We start from the raw sequence: 18,437 nt of genomic DNA, 5'->3' as shown, positions 1-18,437 counted from the left end.
TGGCTCAGCCAGGACCACCTCCCTTCACATAGGCAAGTGAGAAGAAGACAACCAGCGAGAAGGTCCTCTGCCTTAGCCATTCCCTTGAGACACCCCTCTTCCAAGGCTTGGGGCAGAAACACAGCCCAGCACCCTGGATAGCACCACGCTGGCATCATCCACCGATGGGGCGTGGCCAGGCTAGAGAGCTAGGCCCGCCGGCACCTGCACCTGCCCATGAAGTGAACCCTGCACTGGGACCCTGGCGCCTGCACCGCCACACTGAAATTCTGACTGCTTGTTCTCTGGTTAAATCAAGAGGCCCGGCCAAAGTAATCCTGAAGTTCACATGGAAGAATAAGCAAGCAAAGAAACCAAGGAAAAATTTTAAATTAAGCTTATTGAGGGAGATTGGCTGCATGGGATCTTAAAATATATTCTAAAATCACAGTAATTAACACAGCCCATGGACAGTTAGATGATGGGAAAGTCCAGAAAGAGACTCCAATGCAAATATGAGAAGAGGCAGGTAAAATCCAGGAGGAAAAAATGGATTATTCAATAAGTAATTTAAAAGATATAATTAAACAGGCATTTGGGGAAAACTTTTGGATCCCTACTTCACTTCTTGACACGAAAATAAGTTCCAAACGAATCAAAGCTTTACATAGTAAAAAAGGAAAGCATAAGACTACTAGAAGAATAAAAAAAATCTATAACTTTGAATCATTCTAAGAATTATACAAAACCCAGAAACTACTCAATAAAAAATGGATGTATTCAACCTCATAAAAATAAAAGATGCATGGGAAGGGAACAAAATAAAAAAGATAACAACTGTGGGAATATCAACAACTCATTTCACAAAGGTCCGTTTCTTGTTATACACACACACACACACACAGTGGTACCTTGGTTTTTGAACGTCTCTTGATGAATATTTCGGTTTACAAATGCCGTAAACCTGGAAGTAAATGCTTTGGTTTTCGAACACGCCTCAGAAATCGAACATGTCACGCGGCTTCCGCTGAGTGCAAGATCCTGAAGCCCAGCTGTCGGCTGTTTTCGAACGTTTCAGAACTCGAACAGTCTTCCGGAACAGATTATGTTCGAAAACCGAGGTACCACTATATATGAATTCTTACAAATTAGTGAGAAAATGAACAACAACCCAGGAGAAGGATGGGCCAAACCATGAAACGAACCTATCAAAACAGGCTCAACTTCACTCATGTGAGAAAGATGTAAATTTAAATGACAGTGAGATGCAACATCCCCACCCCTGAGAGGATGGCAGTTCATCAAGGTGGTGGATTCACTCTGGTGTCGGGTGCACCCCCCGGAACTGCTGGGAGGAGTGGGAGGGGGGAACCTTTAGGAACTGTGGGGGGTGAGGGAGGGGACACCTATATGTATGGTTGGGGAGGTACAGAAGAGGGCACCTGTAGATACGTCCAGCTGGGAGTGTCAGGTGGCTGGAGATGGGGCGGGAGGGAGACACTTCCTTTGCCCCTTTATTCCACATCACAGACTGGGAGATCCAGTCTAAATAGAAAATAAAGCATTGTTTTAAAATAAAACAAATAGTACCTCCCCTCCTGGCTGCCACCACCTACAAGGCAGCGGGCAGAGACTCTCCTGGCCTTCCCACCAAGTGTTCGTAAATACCTTCTCCCCCTCATCTTCATTGGTACTGTGCTGGCAGAGGCCTGCTTTAATTACTCTCTTGTGTGTTTCTTGGGAGCAGTGTCAAATTTAACAGGGGTGCACAGAGGTGCTGCTCGGTCCCCAGACCTCGCTGAAGCCCCTGAACATGAGCTCCACTGCCCCTCCTCGTCAGGTCCAGCGTGCTTCACCTACATTGCTTTCTCACACCCCAGCTGTCCCAATGTGTCACAGCTGGCCAGTAAATCTCGGGCCTCCTATGGACTGGCCGCATGTCCCTGGGCAATACCCTCCCCTCCCAAACTCAGTTTCCCTGATGGTGAAATAGGGTGAGACCTGCTTCATAGGAGGGAGAATGAACAGAAATGAGGAGAGCAGGAGGGGCGGGACATGAGGGAAACAGAGTCCAAGGGGGTCCCAGAGCAGTTCAGGGGCCCTTGAGTTTGCAGGGCCTGCCTGGGGACATCCATCTAGGAGGTGCAGAGATGTTAATTGGTAGGAGGAGAGGAGGGTGATCCAGGAGGACTGTCTGGAGGGGCCTAACTGCTAGTCCTGTCCACTCTGCAGGCACCCGCCTGCTTACCTCTGCTTGCCCGCCCCTCATCTACCCATGTCTAAAGAGAGGTGCCTCACAGGTTTGAGCTCAGAGGAGCCCCTGGTGTTGAGCTTCAAGGAGCAGAGTGAGGCAGGACCGGTTCTCACTGAAGCAGAGCATTTGGGTCTCCCCTGTACCATAACTTATCAGCTTGTCTTATCCTGGAAGAGCTTCCTGGGGAAAAGGTCACCTTTTCAGCTGAGGCTGAGCTGGAGGTGGGAGGATGGCAGGCCGGGGGGAGGGGGTAACGGAGGTGAATACTGAGGGCTGAGAGCTGAGTGGTATGAGGACTGGCAGAGGCGCCTCCAAAAAGCACTCCACATGCCAGGTCAGGGAACGCTTCCTGTGAGCCCCTCAGGGAGTAGGCTGTGCCCACTGGCCCTGCCCCACCCAGGCTCTGGGATACAGACTCTGTCCAGTAGACACAGACTTCTTGGGGAGGGGGGACGGGGGAGCCCAGCTCCAAGAGCATCAGGCCACAGCCAAAAGTGGGAGACGTGCACCCACATGACTGTTGGGTGCCAAGCACGGTGTGGATATGGATGGCAGCAGTCTGCGCCCATGTCACTGAGGCCAGGAGGCTCTCCATGGTACACAGGGAGTAAGGATAGGGAAGGGTGACAATCAGATGTGTGGTGGGTGGGTCACTTTCTTCACCTTGTCCAGGCCTGACCCCCAGAAGCCCCCTGATGCCTTGTGGGGAGGGGGCTGAAAGTGGAAACAGGGGAGGTCACAGTTGGAGGCCCAGCTGTCCAACCACACTCTGTGTCCCCTTGTTCATTGGATTTTCAATGACTAAAAGTCCGGCAGATCCTCAAACAGAAAAAGAACATCAGGTAAAAACTAGGAAAATAGGCTTTAATCAGTAATAATGTATCAGTATTGGTTCATCAATTATACATACTAATATAAGAGGCTAACAATGGGAGGAACTGGGTGTGTGGTATATGGGAACTCCCTGTACTAGCTTCTCAATTTTTCTATAAATATGAAACTGTTCTAAAATTAAAAGTTTATTTTTATAAAAGATGGATTTGTTAGCAAAAAGCTGGGACATACAGAACCAAGCAGTAGGACCACGCTCCCTCCAGTGGTGACCTGGGCCATGGCTCAGGCAGTTTGTACGTGCCTGTTTTTCACCTGGTCTGAGCCAGTTCTCAACTGCCTTCCTCTGCCCTCCTCTCACCAACACCTGCCCCTGCCTGGAACATCCTCTCAACGGCTCTTCTGGCAGCAGGAGGCCCAATGGGTATAATCCATTTATCCAGCACTGTGGGATGTGGTGGCAGTGAGTTGGGCTGGCTCCTGCTCTGCAGAGGGCACCTCTGCACCGACCTAGCCTGGCTCCCTTTCCCATGGGCTTGAGGTCAAGCCCACTCCCATGGGCTACCCCATGTGCAGCCAGCAGATGGAGGGGGTAGCTCCGTCTGAGCTCCCAGGGAGTGGGAGCAATGGGCTCAGACACAGCTGGCCCTCTCCTTCAAGGCTGTGGCTGAGTCTCCCTTCCATTTCTTCTGTAGAAAAGCAGAGTGTGGTGGGGGACACCCAGGCCTGGGGACAGACAGGCTGGGTTCAAATATTCACACTATAGCCCTAACTTTTCCTGTTTGAATGACGTTGCTCTGGGCCAGGGGCTCCCTTGATAGAACAGGCACCATTTAGCTCTCTTAAAGCACAGGGGAGGTACTCCCAGGGAAGTGCTTGACTGTCCCATCCTGCCTGGGACAGGGACAGCTGCCCATGGACAGCTCAAATATGCCCAATGTGCCCACCCAAGGAGGGGCCAAGTGGGGCTCTGCCCATTGCAGGGCTTTCCTATGCTGGGCCCGGGCGCGCGGAGGATATCTGCAGCGAATCGGGAGCCATAGGAGGCAAGGGGTGAGCTTAGCTCTGTTAATGAGCTGCTGTGTGCCAGGCCCTAGGACTAACCATTCCGGAGACTCTTACAGTCAGTCCCAGCCTCTTCCCTTCCAGACACATCCTGCCTCTCAGTCCGTTTGGGCTGCTGTAACACAGGCTGGGTGGCTTATAAACAGCAGAAATGTATTGCTCAGGCTGGAAGTCTGGTATCAGGTGCCAGCACGGGCCTCTTCACAGACTTCTTGTATCCTTCCGCGGCAGAAGGGGCAAGAGAGCTGACTGGAGCCTCGTTTATAGGAACTCTATTCCTGTTCATGAAAGCTCCACCTTCTTGGCTTACGTACCTTCCACAAACCCTACCTATTAATACCATCATCTTTGGAGGTCAGGATTTCAACATATAAATTTGGGGGAGGTACATTCAAACCATAGTGGAGACTGATGGGCAGGGCTTCTGAGCAAGGGAGGTCCAGGACTTGGCCTTAGGCTGGGGAGCCAGCAGCGAACACACACTCTTTCTGCTTACACAGCCTGGAAAACGTGCCCAGGGCCCACCTGGGAGGCTGCAGCCCTGACCCAGGCTTGAGGCACATGTGTCAACTAAAACTGCCTGTTTTTGGACCCACGACACTAGGAGGCATGGCTTAGAGGGGGCTCTGGTCCCCTCTCTGCTAGGATTGGGACTACCTGTGTCATCGGGTACCTTGAACTTGAGTTTCAGAGCTTCTCATGGGGTGTGACAACACTGCTTGGTCACGGGGGACTTCTCTATTGAAAAGGGATGTCAGGATATGCCCAGCTTCCTTCCAGAAGGGGGAGCATGCTCCTGGGAGGTAACGGAAAACATCAAGGGTCACCTCGATGCCGTGCTAGACAACACCTAGAGAATCTACCTGGCTCCTGCTGCGCCCTGCCACGTGGCCCTGGCCTGCAGTCTTTCTTTGTGTCCACACCCCTTGCTTACTCCTGGGACCAGTACCATGGTGCCCTCTGTGCCACCTGTGAGGGTGAGGGCTGCTCTGGGCCAAGCTGCTCAGGTGGGATGGGGTCAGGAAAGGTGAGTACAAATCCTGGGCCCCTTGGAGCCAGCCCATGGTGTAGCCAGCTCTGCTGCCTCTCCCTGCCTCCTTTCCACCACCTGTAAACTCTCAGGGAAGTCCCTGATTGTCCCATCCTGCCTGGGACAGAGTAACTGGGAGGGTCTGTGATTGCTCACCTTCACCAGAGTTCCTGGCTTGGAGCAAGAAGGGCAGGGTCTTCCCCCAAAGAAATGAGGTGTCCTGTTCCTGGGCCCAACATGGAGCCCAGCCTCCCAGGTGTTTGTGGACATTTGTTAAAGGTTGGACGGCTGCTTCTGTTATGCAGGAGAGAAACAGAGGCTTGAAGTGGTCCCAAACCGGCCCCAGTGCCACAATTAGTGAGTGACGAATCCCAAATGGCCACCTCTCCCTCTGCTACACCAGGGTGGGTGGGAGGGAGGTGGCTGCAACCAGAAAATTCTGCTGTAGATTTTTCTAGTTGCATGAGTCAGTGGAGATGATTAAAGGGTGGATTATGGAGAGATAAAAAGTGTGAGTGGTGCATAGGACACAGAGAAAGCACAAGAGCCTGAAAGACCCTGCTATGCTCTTGATGGGGTGACTCAGAGACAGACTCCCTGCAGGGAACTTGGAGGTACAGGGGGACGGGCTGGGTCCTGGATCAGGACCAGCCCTGGGACGTCAGTGCTGGTCAGCCCTGGGACGTCAGTGCTGGGGGCATGGAGGAGGGGACAGTATCTCCCCAGGCCTGTGGCCCTGGACCCTCAGGGACCCTGCGGGTGCCCAGGCAAGAACAGTTTACTGTACAGATGGTGAATTTGGCTGGGGGGTGAGGGTGTACGTACAGAGTCACACTGCTGCCTTGTGGCACGCTGCACCCTCCAAGTGCCAAGCACCAGGCTGGGCTACAGAGAGACCAAGGGAAACAAGGTCTCCCCAGGGAGCAGTGTGCCTCAATTTCCTTCATATTCAACTTTGATTAAGATTCCTGTAAAAGTGGACCTCCCCGAGTGGGCCCAGAGTCAGCCCATATCAAAGTAAGAGGTAGTGGGTGTGCTGGCCTGGCAGGGTCAGGCGTCTAGCTGGACAGAGAGGAAGTGGCACGGGCTGGGCTCGAGCAACCATCCCAGCTATCCCCACCCCGGCCCACCAGGAGAGGAGGGAAGCCTTGAAGTGCCAGGCCTTTGAATCGCCATCTCCATGGCAACGCGTGGGCACAAAGGGCCGGGTGGTGAGCAGGCTGCGGCTGTGCAAAGCTGAAAGGAGGAAGGGAATCTTTTATTTATGGGGAGGGAGCATCGGGGAGCCGGGCTGCACCCACGCCCATAACCAAATTGAGGTCTTGAGGCTGTGTCCTCCACTCTACAGCCAAGGCCCCTGAACCAGCACCATAGGCACACCACTGAACCACGCTGCCCGGCGGGGAGGAGGGAGCATGGGCAAGTGGAGGGCCAGGCAGGGGCAAGGGTCCAGCATGTATGCAGCCTGAGAAGTGACCCCAGATGCTCCCCACGAGCAAGAGAGCCTCCTCTCTCCACTGGACCCAGTCTCTATAAGGTACACGCACTAGGACACGTACAAGCCAGGTGCTAGGGTAGGTGCAGGCAGCGAGGACATGCAACCAAACCAGACGTGGCAGAAACAGAACTCAGGTGGGGGTTGCTTTAGTAGGTACTAAATAAGGGCCTCTCAGAAGAGGACACCAGAAGGAGCCAGACATGGGCTGAGAGAACCACCAGTGCAAAGGCCCTGAGGCAGGACAGAGCTGGGAGTATCTGAGGACAGGCAGGAAAGCCAGGAGTGAGAGAGGAGGCAAACCTGCCTACTGCAGCTCTCCTTTCCCCCCACAGCCTCCGTACCTCCACTGTCAGGGGCCTTGGGCACAAGGTGTGTTCCGCCTGCTTCAGTGCAACCACCCAATCCTGGCTTCCAGTTGCCAGCCCCACCTTCCCCCATACTCCTTCCCTCTGTGCTCCCCTCTTCCTTAGGCCCCCAAATGCAGGAAACTGCACTCAGGGAGAATTCTGACCCCAGAGAGCCAGGGAGCAGTGTAGAAACCACCACTGTGAAGCAGAGATTGTATTTCATTTTTAAAAGGACTTGAACCAGATTGAAGAGAGAGATGGAGGCAAGTGTCATAGCCCAGTGGTTGCTTTTCCCAGGCCCACCCACAATAGCCCCTCGCTCCTCCTGGCAGCATGCCCCATCTCCTTTCCTTGAAAATGTCTAGATTGGGGCAATATTTTGTGAAATTGGGGGAATTGCACTGGAAATTCAAAACCAACATACTCGTATACAGTGAGCCACACACACATTCTCTGCTTTGAGCCCAGGGAGGGTTGGTGGAGGGCGCCCACCCCCACAGTCCTCAAACTCGCCAGGGTTGAGAGGGGCTCCTAGGAAACCCCATATTCCCTCAACCTGAGATCTAGCCTCAGCAAGCCTGGGAAGCTGCAAGTCCTTGGGGGAGCCTAGAGACCCACATGACCCGTCTGAAGTTTCGTCCCCTCCACAATAGTGCCCCCAGTTCTTGGCCCTCTGAGTGCCAGCCTCAGGACAAATTAGGGCCATTGGGGCTGTTTCCTCCCCTCACATTTGGAGACAACACCCCCATCACTCCCACCTCTGCCCCTCTCATGGCATCTGTGTTAGATGGGTCTCCCACATACTCAACTTTGGGGTCTGAGCTTGAGGCCTGGGAGGGAGAGCTCCAGGGGACCAGGCAGGACTGAGTAGAAAAGGAGGGTGAGAATCTGGTGGACAGGAGAGGAGACAAGGGCCAGCAGAGCTGCACACAGCAGGAGGAAGGTGGCCAGAGTGGGGTGGACAGCCAGCTTCTCCCCATGGGCACTGTGTCTGGAATGGCCCCTGCCCCCTCCAGTCCAAAGATGGGGCCCTCCAGCCCAGGGAGCCTGGATGATGTTCCCCCAAACCACCATCCTCTCCCAGATCATGTTGGTGGCAACAAACGGGGGCATTCTACCTATAGCCCCTGCCCAGCACTGACAAGCCTCAATTCCTCCTGATGCTCAGGAAGAAAGGCTTGTGGCTGGCTCCATGCTTCCCCTGGTTTCCGTTGGCCCTTCTCCGACCCCCACTAAGGTCTTTCTCTTCCCAGACGTATCTCATCCTTTCATTTCATTTCGCATCAGCTCCATTGTAGAGATGAGAAAACCGAGGGAGTGGCAGGAAAATGAAGTTTTAGATGAAACAGCTGGGATGGGGGAAGACAACGTTCAGGCCAGGCTGACCTGACTGGAGCTTTACAGGACCACTGATGAGGCGAGACCCTGCCTATCCAGATATGGCCCCAGTGTGGGGAGCTCCTTCAATGCCACTCACGGCCTGCCATACCCCGCGGGTCTCTGTGTGGCCAGACTCTCCTCTGGCACAGCTGCAGGCCCCCACAAGCATCCTGCCCCCAGCTGCTGCTGACAGGTGTAGGGTGGGCTCTCCACCTCCTCTTTACCCTCCTGAAGCTGCTCTGCCTCAGGACACTCCCCTGGGAGCAGAGGCCATTGCCTTGCACTTTGATGGGAAGGGCACGAGGCTGCACCAGGTGGAGGCCTCAAAGCTCCCTCGGCAGCCTGGGTCAGTGGGGGCCACTCCCAGAGACCCAATGACAGGACGGGAGGCCCAAGGCCAGCACTGAGGGTGGAGGGGGACACAGGCGAGATGCGGGGATGGCCTGAGAGCAGGGCCAGGTAGGATGCGTCTGTTCTACATGCTGTGGCTTGTGGCAGAGGCTCCACTCAGTTTTTTGTAAGTGGGAAGTTGCTTCCATTAACTAGCACACCCTTTCATTACAAAGTGCCCCATCCTTGAAAACACTGCATCTGGAAGAGCAAGGAGTGGGGGTGGAGGGTGACTGATATGCCTACTCTGCTAGCCCTCGCCCATGAAGCGGCTCTTTGGAATGGCTCCTGGAATCAGGCAGCCCACTGTCTTTTGGGTGCACCCTGTATGGGGTAGGGGACTGCAGATGGTTGGTGTGGGCTTGCGGAGGCTGCACAAAGGGCCCTACGAATGAGGGCGTGGAACCGGGGGGCAGTAGGCAGGGCTGGGGCTGCTGGAGCCCCTGTGCGTGGACTTGGCGTACGGCTGCCTGGCCTGTGGGGGAGGGAGCGGGGTGGGAGGACAGTGGCAGTCCCTCCAGAGTCCAGACCTAACGGTGAGGCTTGAAAGCATTCTCCTGCTGGGTGAGCTGACCTCCAGGGTGCACGTCCTAGGAGGTGTTCTCTCCATCAGTCTGCCCCTCCAGATGGGCATCCCCATCAGCTGGTGCTGGGCCCCTGGGGGCCACCGGACATCTCAGGCTGGTTGTAGGCTAACATGACTGTTCCGGGGGTGGCACTGCCCAGCCCACTCCTCGCCTGCTTCCTTCGGAGACGGAGGGCCTGGCAAGGAGCTGCAGGGAGCCAATTATCCCCAAGGTGAGCCGGCTGCAGATAATTGGGAAGACAGGCTTTTAATGAAGCAGGCTAATGGAGCCCAGCACCAGGGTGCATTCACCTGCACAGAGACTTGGGGACTCAGTGGCTCACCATGCCCCGTTGCTAATTGGGAGCCCCTGTGCACCATTTTTGGCCTGGAAGGTAGTGTTTTCTTGGCAACTGAGGTGTGGCTGAGTGAATGCCTTGGGACACTGGAAGTGAAATCGGTGCCCCCCAACTCTCCAGCTTACCTTCCAGAAGACTTCTCTCTTTTCTTTCTCAGAAAACCAGAGTTCACTGGGCCTGGAACAGCTCCATCTCAGTGGAGGGGATGCAGGCATACCTCAGAGACCCTGTGGGTTTTGTACTAGACCACCGTAATAAAGCGAGGATCAAAATAAAATGAGTTGTAATCTTTTTGCTGGTGGAGGGTCTGTCCCTTCAATTTGTAAAAAACGCAACACCTATGAATGAGGTGCAACAATGCGAAGGGCAGTAAAGCGAGGTCGGCCCGTACTTGCATTCCATCTTGCGGCCACGGGGTGGCAGTCACACGCCCTCCAGGCCTCCTCACTCCTAACGGAGCCGAGGAAAATGAAAAGCCAAACGCTGAGTTTCCTATTAGAACAGGTGGAACCCACCTATCCTAGTCCCTGACACGATCCCCCTGAATTGTCACACCCCAGATGAGACAGAAGACCAGCACAGGTGAACCCCGTGTCGCAGTGCTGGCCAGGCTGGTGCTGACAAATGGGTGTGGATGGGGAAACAGGAAACATGGCAACCTCTGACTGTGAACCCTCGGGCTACAGGTAGGGGGTGTGGTACCCCAACCCAACTTTCCCTATTGGGGGGCATAGGCCTTCCGGGGCAGCTCGGGCCTCCTTCTCAGAGTCCCATTGGGATAAGACTGTGGGTCAGACAGACCCAGCTTAGCCCCCCCGCCCCAGCCTCCTGCATTGAACACTAAAAGGTGACTTGGCCACCTCCCAACTTGAGGCGGGTATGAGGGATAAATAATGAGGACCAGCACTCAGCAACGAGCCTGACCAAGCTGGTCGGGGAGGCACAGAGCCAGCCATAGTGGGGTCATCAGGTGCACTCCAGTCAGGGGCGGGAAGGCCAAAGGTGGCACAGTGGGAGCTCACTAGGTTGGGGAGGGGTAAAGTGGGGCAGATGGAGCCGATACACTGACAGTGAGCTTTTGGCTCTAAGGAGCAGAAAACCCACTGCAACCTGGGTGGGATGATGAAGAAAACTTGTGAGCTCATGTACGTAACTGGGAAGATTCACAGTAGGGTGGGCTTTGGGTGCCGATTGACCAGGGTTCAGCTGCTCCTTGGGGTTCCCTTGCCATGCTGCCATGTGGGTCTGCATCATCTGGGGAGCCCTCAGTCTGTAACTCTCACCTCAGCTATCCAGCAGCCACCCTGGGCTCCATCCTCATTTCACAAATCTGAACCATCACCGTGCCCAGGGCAGGCCAGAGCAACCTGGCTGGCTGGGTTCCGCCCACTGCAGACCAACCACTGTGGCAGGAACAAGTCTGTGCTGATGAGTTGAGCCAGCCCGCCGTCGTCCTCACAGTGGGAGAGTACCAGGCCCTGCCAGGTCACAACTACTGCAGGTGGGGTGGGATTCTTGCTAATGTGATGGTGGCTGTGGGGACAGTGAGTAGAGAACTGGAGCTGATTCTTAGTGCAACAGGTGGCCCTGGGATGTTTCTCAGGTGTGGGTGGAGGAAGGACAGTTAGGAGCTTCTGTCTAGGGTGGACGTTGGGACCAGCCAAGTAGGATGGGGAAGGAGGGTGAGTGGGATGGAGGTGGGACAAGTGAAAGAGATGGGGGGTTGGCAATGTCCCTAGGGCCAGTAGTACCATGTGATGGATGGTGAAGACAGTGCCAGGGATAGTTTTAGATGGGTCAGGTGTGTGGGGCCAACAGTGGGACCTTGGCACAGGGGTGGTCCCTGGAGTGGCTGGGCTGGAGAGAGGACCATGGGCCTCACTAGTTACAGCAGTGAACCCTAGTTACAGCCAACACACTAGATACATTCACCAGAGAAAGAAGGTGGATGGTGAAGGGAGGCGCCAAGGACCGAGAGTGGGGCCAGCAGTGGGAGGGGGAGGAGGGCTTGAAGGTCTTGATGACAAATTCGGAATACACTCGGGAACTGACAGAGCTGAGCCTGGGCTGATGGGGAAGAGCCATGGAAAGTGCTGGAACCAGCAGCCTGGACGGGGTGAGCTCCCATCACTGGAGGACAGAGACTGACCATTAGCTGAGGTGACGAGACTCTAACCCTCATGAGGCTGGACACGAGGGAGCCTCACATGGGCCCAGCGTGTGGTGACTTCTGTCAGGGGTCACTGGGAGAAGCTAGACCTTGAGGATGCTTGGCCAGGCCCTGGAGGCTGAGTCTTGCTCTATGAAGTTGCCCCCTTGCCTAAGCAGGAGCAACTTGCCCAGAAGGGCCAGCTGTACTTCATGTGTCCACAAACGTTACTGATGGTCACACCGGCCTGCCGGTGGTCTCGTGCTGCTAGGAGTTACATTCTAGGGGACCTGTGGTGCAGCAGTAACGTAAATGTGCTTTATGGCCCCTTGGGATGCGTTCATCATGAGTGCCACCCAGAACGTTCTGGAGCCTCACCCCATCCTCTGAGGCCCAGGAGAAAGGGAGACAGACCCTGAGCTGGGCTCTGGGATGGACCAGGACAATGTCCAATAGGGTGACTCATGTGGGCGTGGGGGTGGGGACAGTGGAGGGAGGGTACTGAGAGCTCTGGGCTGGGGGCAGGCAGTAGGAAACAGACCTGAAAGAAAGGTGGCACCCAGGTCGGTCAGCAGCTGGCCTGCAGTAGGGAGTGGGAAGGGTGAGGCCTGACCTCCCCCTGCAGCTGTGGGTCAGGATCTGTGTGTCCTGGAGGTGGGACAAGGCCCCAGGAGACAGGGGACTCAGCCAGGTCAGCTCCATGGCTCTCTGCTGCCCTCTGCTGACCAACTCTGTCACTGTGGGCCTGGCCCCTCTACTACAACTCGCCCCCACTTCCTGGACCCTCCAAGCTCAGGCCAAGTGGTGCCAGGAGCAAGCATCTTGTTGAATTGCTGATGTTTAAGGGGGCTGGGAGTCTGTGCCAACCGCTATGCCCAGTTTCATCCCAGCCAGGTACTCTGGGTGGGCTTTCTGTGGTGGATAGCCTGGGGGCTGCTACCACTGACCCCAGCGGCTAAAGAGGAAAGAGCTCAGAGAGACTGGGCTGCCACCCAAGGTGTCAGGACAGCAGGGACTGACCTGACATGTGCCCCCTGAGGAGGGAGCCAGGAAACCCCACCCTAAGTACCCTGCTCTGTGGCTCCTCATTCTCGGCCCACGGGTGGGGTCTAAGGAGAGTCTACGGGCAAAGACTCCACAGGCGTCTGCCACCAACTGCACCCTGAATGAGGACCAGGCTCCCCTAGCTCCCTCCCAGCATGGGGCTCACCCCCAAGCTCCCTCTGTGAACAGCAATCTGTCAAGGTGGGGAAGTACCTTTATGACGGACGTTTCTCTGTGCGCCCCAGAGCTCTGTACATGAAGACGTGAATTCCATCAACCTAATGGCATTTGATCCATAGTTAAAACAGACCTGTTTCTGTCTTGGATGTCCAGTGACTTTGATGCTGACGCTGGTGCCAGGCCTGGCGAGCACTCAGTGGTGGCGGCCACTGTCACAAGGTAATGACAGTTGTTCTCCATCCGTGTTTGTGGGGCTTGGCAGCTCTCTGAGAGAGGGCCTCCCCCATAGCTGGGGACCTCCCCTGACTATGCACTGCCAGGAAGAGGCTATCTGCCTGCCTCTGGGCTCCCTGGTGCCCCACTCACCAATGAAAAGATGGACAGATGCACAGGTGGGCCTACTGTGTGCAGCGAGCAGCAGCTGGAGGCTAAGCTGAGGCCGGGTCTTCACCTGTGGTCACAGGGATGTGGGCTATGAAGAGCTCAAGGCGACAGCACTGTGACTCGCACAGACCCCGTTTGCTGAGGAGCCCTTGGTGCCCAGAGTCTCCCTTTTGGGGTCCCTCAGCACCCTGAGGCTCCTGCCCATCCAGGGCATCAGCCAGCACCTGCCCTGCACTTTGAGTAGAGGAGTGGTGTGTGTCCGCCATTGCTGATGTTCCCGATCCCACCCAGCCTCAGGGGTGCAGGAGGCTGCTAGGGGGACGGTGCTGAAGGATCTCTCGGCTTCCCTGAGGCCTCCACACCCCCTGAGCAGTGTGAGCATGGGGCTGTCTGGCTGAGAACTCATCCTGACATAGCCCTGCCACTGTGCTCATTCCAACCGGCCATTAAGGCCCTTGTGAGGACACAACTGATGCTGTGCAGGAGCGCCAGGGGCACAGGAGCCCAGAGCCAGGAGGTGTAGAAAGTCCCAGAAAGCAGGGAGTGCACGGTTGGTGATTTGGGGTGAGGCCTGGTGCAGATACGTCATGGAGAATTGTTAATGAAATGGGAACATGCCTCGCAGATAATGCACAGGGGTCTGCTATGCAGTAGAGGGGCCTTGAGTATGGGGTGGATGTGCGCGGATCTGAGCACGTACACGCAAGATGTGTGCACACACAGGTGTCACACCCGCAAAGAAAAGAAAGAGCGACACACACAAAATTCAGTTCTGACTTCCCTGGATGCTGGGATCTCAGACGATGCTGTTCTGTCCGTTGTCCTTCCTGGTATTTATCAGGCTGTCTACAAAAGTCATGCGCTGGCTTCCTAATCAGAAAGGAAAGGAGCTTTTTCAAAACGTCAGGTGGTATTCAAACCATGCAAAGGCCTCTGAGAAGCGGAGGGTGAGGTCTAGTTGTTCCAGAGCAAGGTTCCTGGAATCTGGGAGGGGGCTAAGGAGGAAAAGCGATTATACTGGGGCTGGTGGGAGTCCATGGCTCTGCTGCAGAACCGGTGCTTGTGTGTTACATTTCTCACCAGCCTCCCCATAGCCTCTGGGTGGCTCGTCCCCCCAGGGCCCCTCCTGCTGACACCCTCATGGCCTGGAGGTGGGACTGTCCCAAGGTGCCCTGTGCATGCCCTACTCTGCTCTCTGACCCTCACCCATGTCTCCAGACTCTCCCCTGGCCCCTGGGGAACTCGCTGGGGCTCTTCTGGGGTGGGCACCTTCACTCCCTAGGCTCAGCCCCCAGAGAGGACACGGGACCCCCAATGTCCAAGGTCTCCTGCTTCCCCTTTAACCCCACCAGCTGGCAGCATCTGGGCAGGAAGGGAACACAGCTCTTCTCCCCAAAAACATGTGTTTAAACATTAATCAGAAGAGGACGAGCCCTCTTTGTGCCGTTGTCTGTGATAACAGGGTCTGCCGCAGCCCAAAGCCCTTCCTTAGCCCACTCTGCATGGCAGGCCCCTTGAGGGCCCACAGGGCCCGAGGAGCTGTGCAGGGTTGGCCACGGGGCTGGGTCATTCATGCATGGTGGACTCTCCGGGAGGGCGGCAAGATGCACAGGAGGACAGCAGCCATGTGCTCTGCAGGGGTGTGGACAGGCCAAGGTCAGCATCTCAGCACCTGGAGGTACAGCCAGTACGAACATCAAAGCCTGCCCATTGCAGTGAGGAAGGAAAATCAATGTCGTGCTGAGAGACTAACTGCAGACGCATGGGGGTGGGGACAGGGACAGTGTGGGGGAATGCCAGGCCAACCTGCACTCCACATACCCTGAGCAACTTTCTACCTGCGTCAGAATGTGCAGAAGGGGCAGCCAGGCGAGCAGCTCCATTCATCTGGGCTCTGGATGTCCTCAGTGGGGTGGCTGGGCTCCTCGCCCAATTGTAGCAGAACTGCTGACTGTACATTGGGTGATTCCCGGAGAGGAGCCAAAGGTCTTGAACAGCAATCTAGAGACACTCTCCACTAGTGCCTGCCAGGCCCCCCAGGCTCCATCGTCAATAAGCCCCGAGAGCCTGGACTGAAGTGGCTTCCTGAGATGCGGGGCTGCTAGAAGGCCCAGATTATTACACATTATAAAGTAAGCTGTAGAGTTATTTTATTATTTTTATAAAACATGATGGAGACTCTATAAAAAAGCAATAGATGCAAAAACATCCCTGTAAAACACAAGAGTTATCCAAGGGCTGCTTTCCTTGGTTCACGTGTTTCTGCCCGACTTTCCATAGCTCCCATTGCCTTTGGGGGCACACAGCTTCCCCTGTGCAGCACTGCCCTCCCTGCATGTCAGGGACTCATGTCCATGTGGCTAACACCCCAGTAGATGCTCATCTTCCCATTATGCAGGTGCCCCATGGTGCTCCCAGCCTATCAACCCCTGTGGTGACATGATAATATCCCGAACCTTCCTTATCAGGGAGAGAGCCCAGCCCAAGATTCCACCCTGGAGGGAATCAGCTCGCTGGGCCTGTCCTGCCCCAGGCACCAAGCAACCTCCAGGGAGTCCTGGGCCTGAGATGCCTCCCATGAAGCCCAAGGAGATGGCCCTGCAGGAAGCCTGAGATGCCCCTGCGAGGTGCTGGGGCAGCAGGAGGGACCAGGCCCTCAGTCACGATGTATGCAGCCCCGTTCAGTCTCCAATTCCCACCCGAAGGAACCCATCTTGGTGACTCCAGTGGAAGTTCTGATGCACATGCTGGGGGTAGGGCAGGCAGAGGAGGGAGCCGCAATCTCCGCCCACGTCCAGACCCCAGGGAGAAGCTGTAGTTTGGCACCCCCAATTTGGGAGCTAAGACTGATGGGAGTTCACAGAGTGCAGGGGGCAGGCTTATCCTAGTACTGCTGGAGGCAGACAAGGGGCAAGGTGCCCGTGGTAAAGCGTCAGAAGTCAGAAGCAGAGACTGTGAGCCACCTCAGACACTGCTGGCTGGAGGTGTCGGCTTGGGGTGCATCCAGCTGGTAGAACAGGGGTGCCAGCTTCTCCACATCAGGCCAAGTTTCATGTGAAAGCTGAGGCCCCAGCTCTCCCTCACCAAGCCAGGGTTCTCCTTGTTCCAGCTCAGCTGTCACCTTCTCCAGGAAGCCCCCCAGTCCCTGAGTGGGTGCCCAGAAAGCACAGGTAGGCCGGGCCCTGTGGACATTGGGGAAGTTCATCGTCACACACAGGGGCTTCTCACCTCGGGGGAGAGACAGCCATGGACAGGGAGCGGGGCAGGTCTCACCTATAGGAGGCATCTGGCAGGGTCGGGACATTTCCTCCTGGGTCCAAGCCACAAAACGCCTGTCATGAGTGTTCTGGACTTTAGCCAGAAGCCACTGCCTTTTCTTTCTATGGCTATTATATAAGCACTTAAAAAATATTTTTTTATCACAGAAGTCACACATGCTTGTTGGGATAAAAAGCTCAAAGTAGACAGAAGTATATAAGACAACAAGTGACTGTATCTTCCCACTACACTCTTCCTGGGAGATGTTCCTGGGCTTGGGGCAGGTGCAGAGAACACCAGAGCAGCCTGTCGCAGGCATCACTCTTTGTCCTGCAGCGTGGCCTTGGGGAAAGATCAGACAGGTCCCCTGGAGGAGCTGTGTGGGGTGGCCAGGCCCCGCTCCCTGGGGAAGTCTCCATCCAAGCTGGGGTGTTAACATCACGACAGTTTAGCAGAGAGGGTGTAGCTGGCCCAGTGTCACCAAGTGTCCTGGTTCCTGGTCAACCCCACGGGATCCAGGTGACACAGCTCTGACATCACGCCCAGATCTGAGGGTGTCAGCTCCTAGACTCATAGGGGGTGTGTGGGAGACCCTCGTGGGTGGTGGTGGTGGGGGTGGTACAGGGAGACCAGAGCCACAGCTTCCCAGGATGGCCTCACCTCTAAGACTCGGCCCAAGACCTGTCCACCCTCCACAAGGTCCATGTCCCCAGGACCGATGCCAGTAGGGTATACCCCCTTCCACGCAGGGGCCTCCCTGCCTGCAACCTGCTCATCTTCAAGCGGGTCCCTTGAAGCTCCCATGAACCTCTCAGTTGTCCTGCGCAGGTAGTGAGAGCACGGCTCTGGTTTATCAGGTGCTTAGTGGGTGCAGTGCTTGTGCTAAACACTTTTGGGTTGAATCTTGGCAACAACCTCTAGGGCGCTTATTATTATTATTCTCACTTCCCTGTGGAAGAAGTCCCGAACTCTCTCCGGTCCAAAGCTGCCATCTGTGGCCTTGCTCTGCAGTCCATGTGCTCTGGGCATGGGCTGTGCCCAGGACATAATGGGCACTAGGATCGCCACTGCTGTTGTCATCACGTTGCTCTGATCTTCATGCGGCACGTGCTTGTTCGGTCCTGCTGAAGGCCTCTGCAGCCCTGAGTGGGTCGCCTTCTTCACAAAAGGATTCCACTCCATTGAACACAAAGATGCATGTTTATCCCACTTCAACTCCATCATCACTCCTTCTCTTCTGTCACCGGGGGCCTCAGGTCCTCTGGTTTGGCCCCCTTTCAAGGCCTGTGCCCTTGCTTGGCTCCTTGGCCGGGAGGCCCCCGGGATGCCTCCAGCCAGGGTTCACCTGGTGCCGGCACATACCTCACAATTGGAAAAGATGGAAGAAGCCACCTGGATACAGCAACCCTGCTTTATATCCTGCTGTGAGCTCTCGGGCAGGTCGCTCTTCTTCTCAGAGCCTGTTTCCCCTGCATAAAATGGGGCATAATCATAGCTCCCGTATGGGAAAGGTTGTGATGGCCACACTTGTCAGCATCTAGAGCACACTGATTTTACAAGGAAAGAATCGGGGGATCTAAATGCCTTTTCTCACATGTGCATTGAATGTGACCATCCAAAGTGTCTGGTGTGGTGAAGTGTGACTGCATTCAAGTAAACATAAGAGTGTGTTCTGACATCTAGCAGACAATCTTAACACCAGAAAATACAATCATATTTTACCA

This window comes from Rhinolophus sinicus, linkage group LG16 (assembly GCF_036562045.2).
Source record: "Rhinolophus sinicus isolate RSC01 linkage group LG16, ASM3656204v1, whole genome shotgun sequence".
In the NCBI taxonomy this organism is placed as follows: Eukaryota; Metazoa; Chordata; class Mammalia; order Chiroptera; family Rhinolophidae; genus Rhinolophus; species Rhinolophus sinicus.
Note: the sequence above shows the minus strand (reverse complement) of the source record.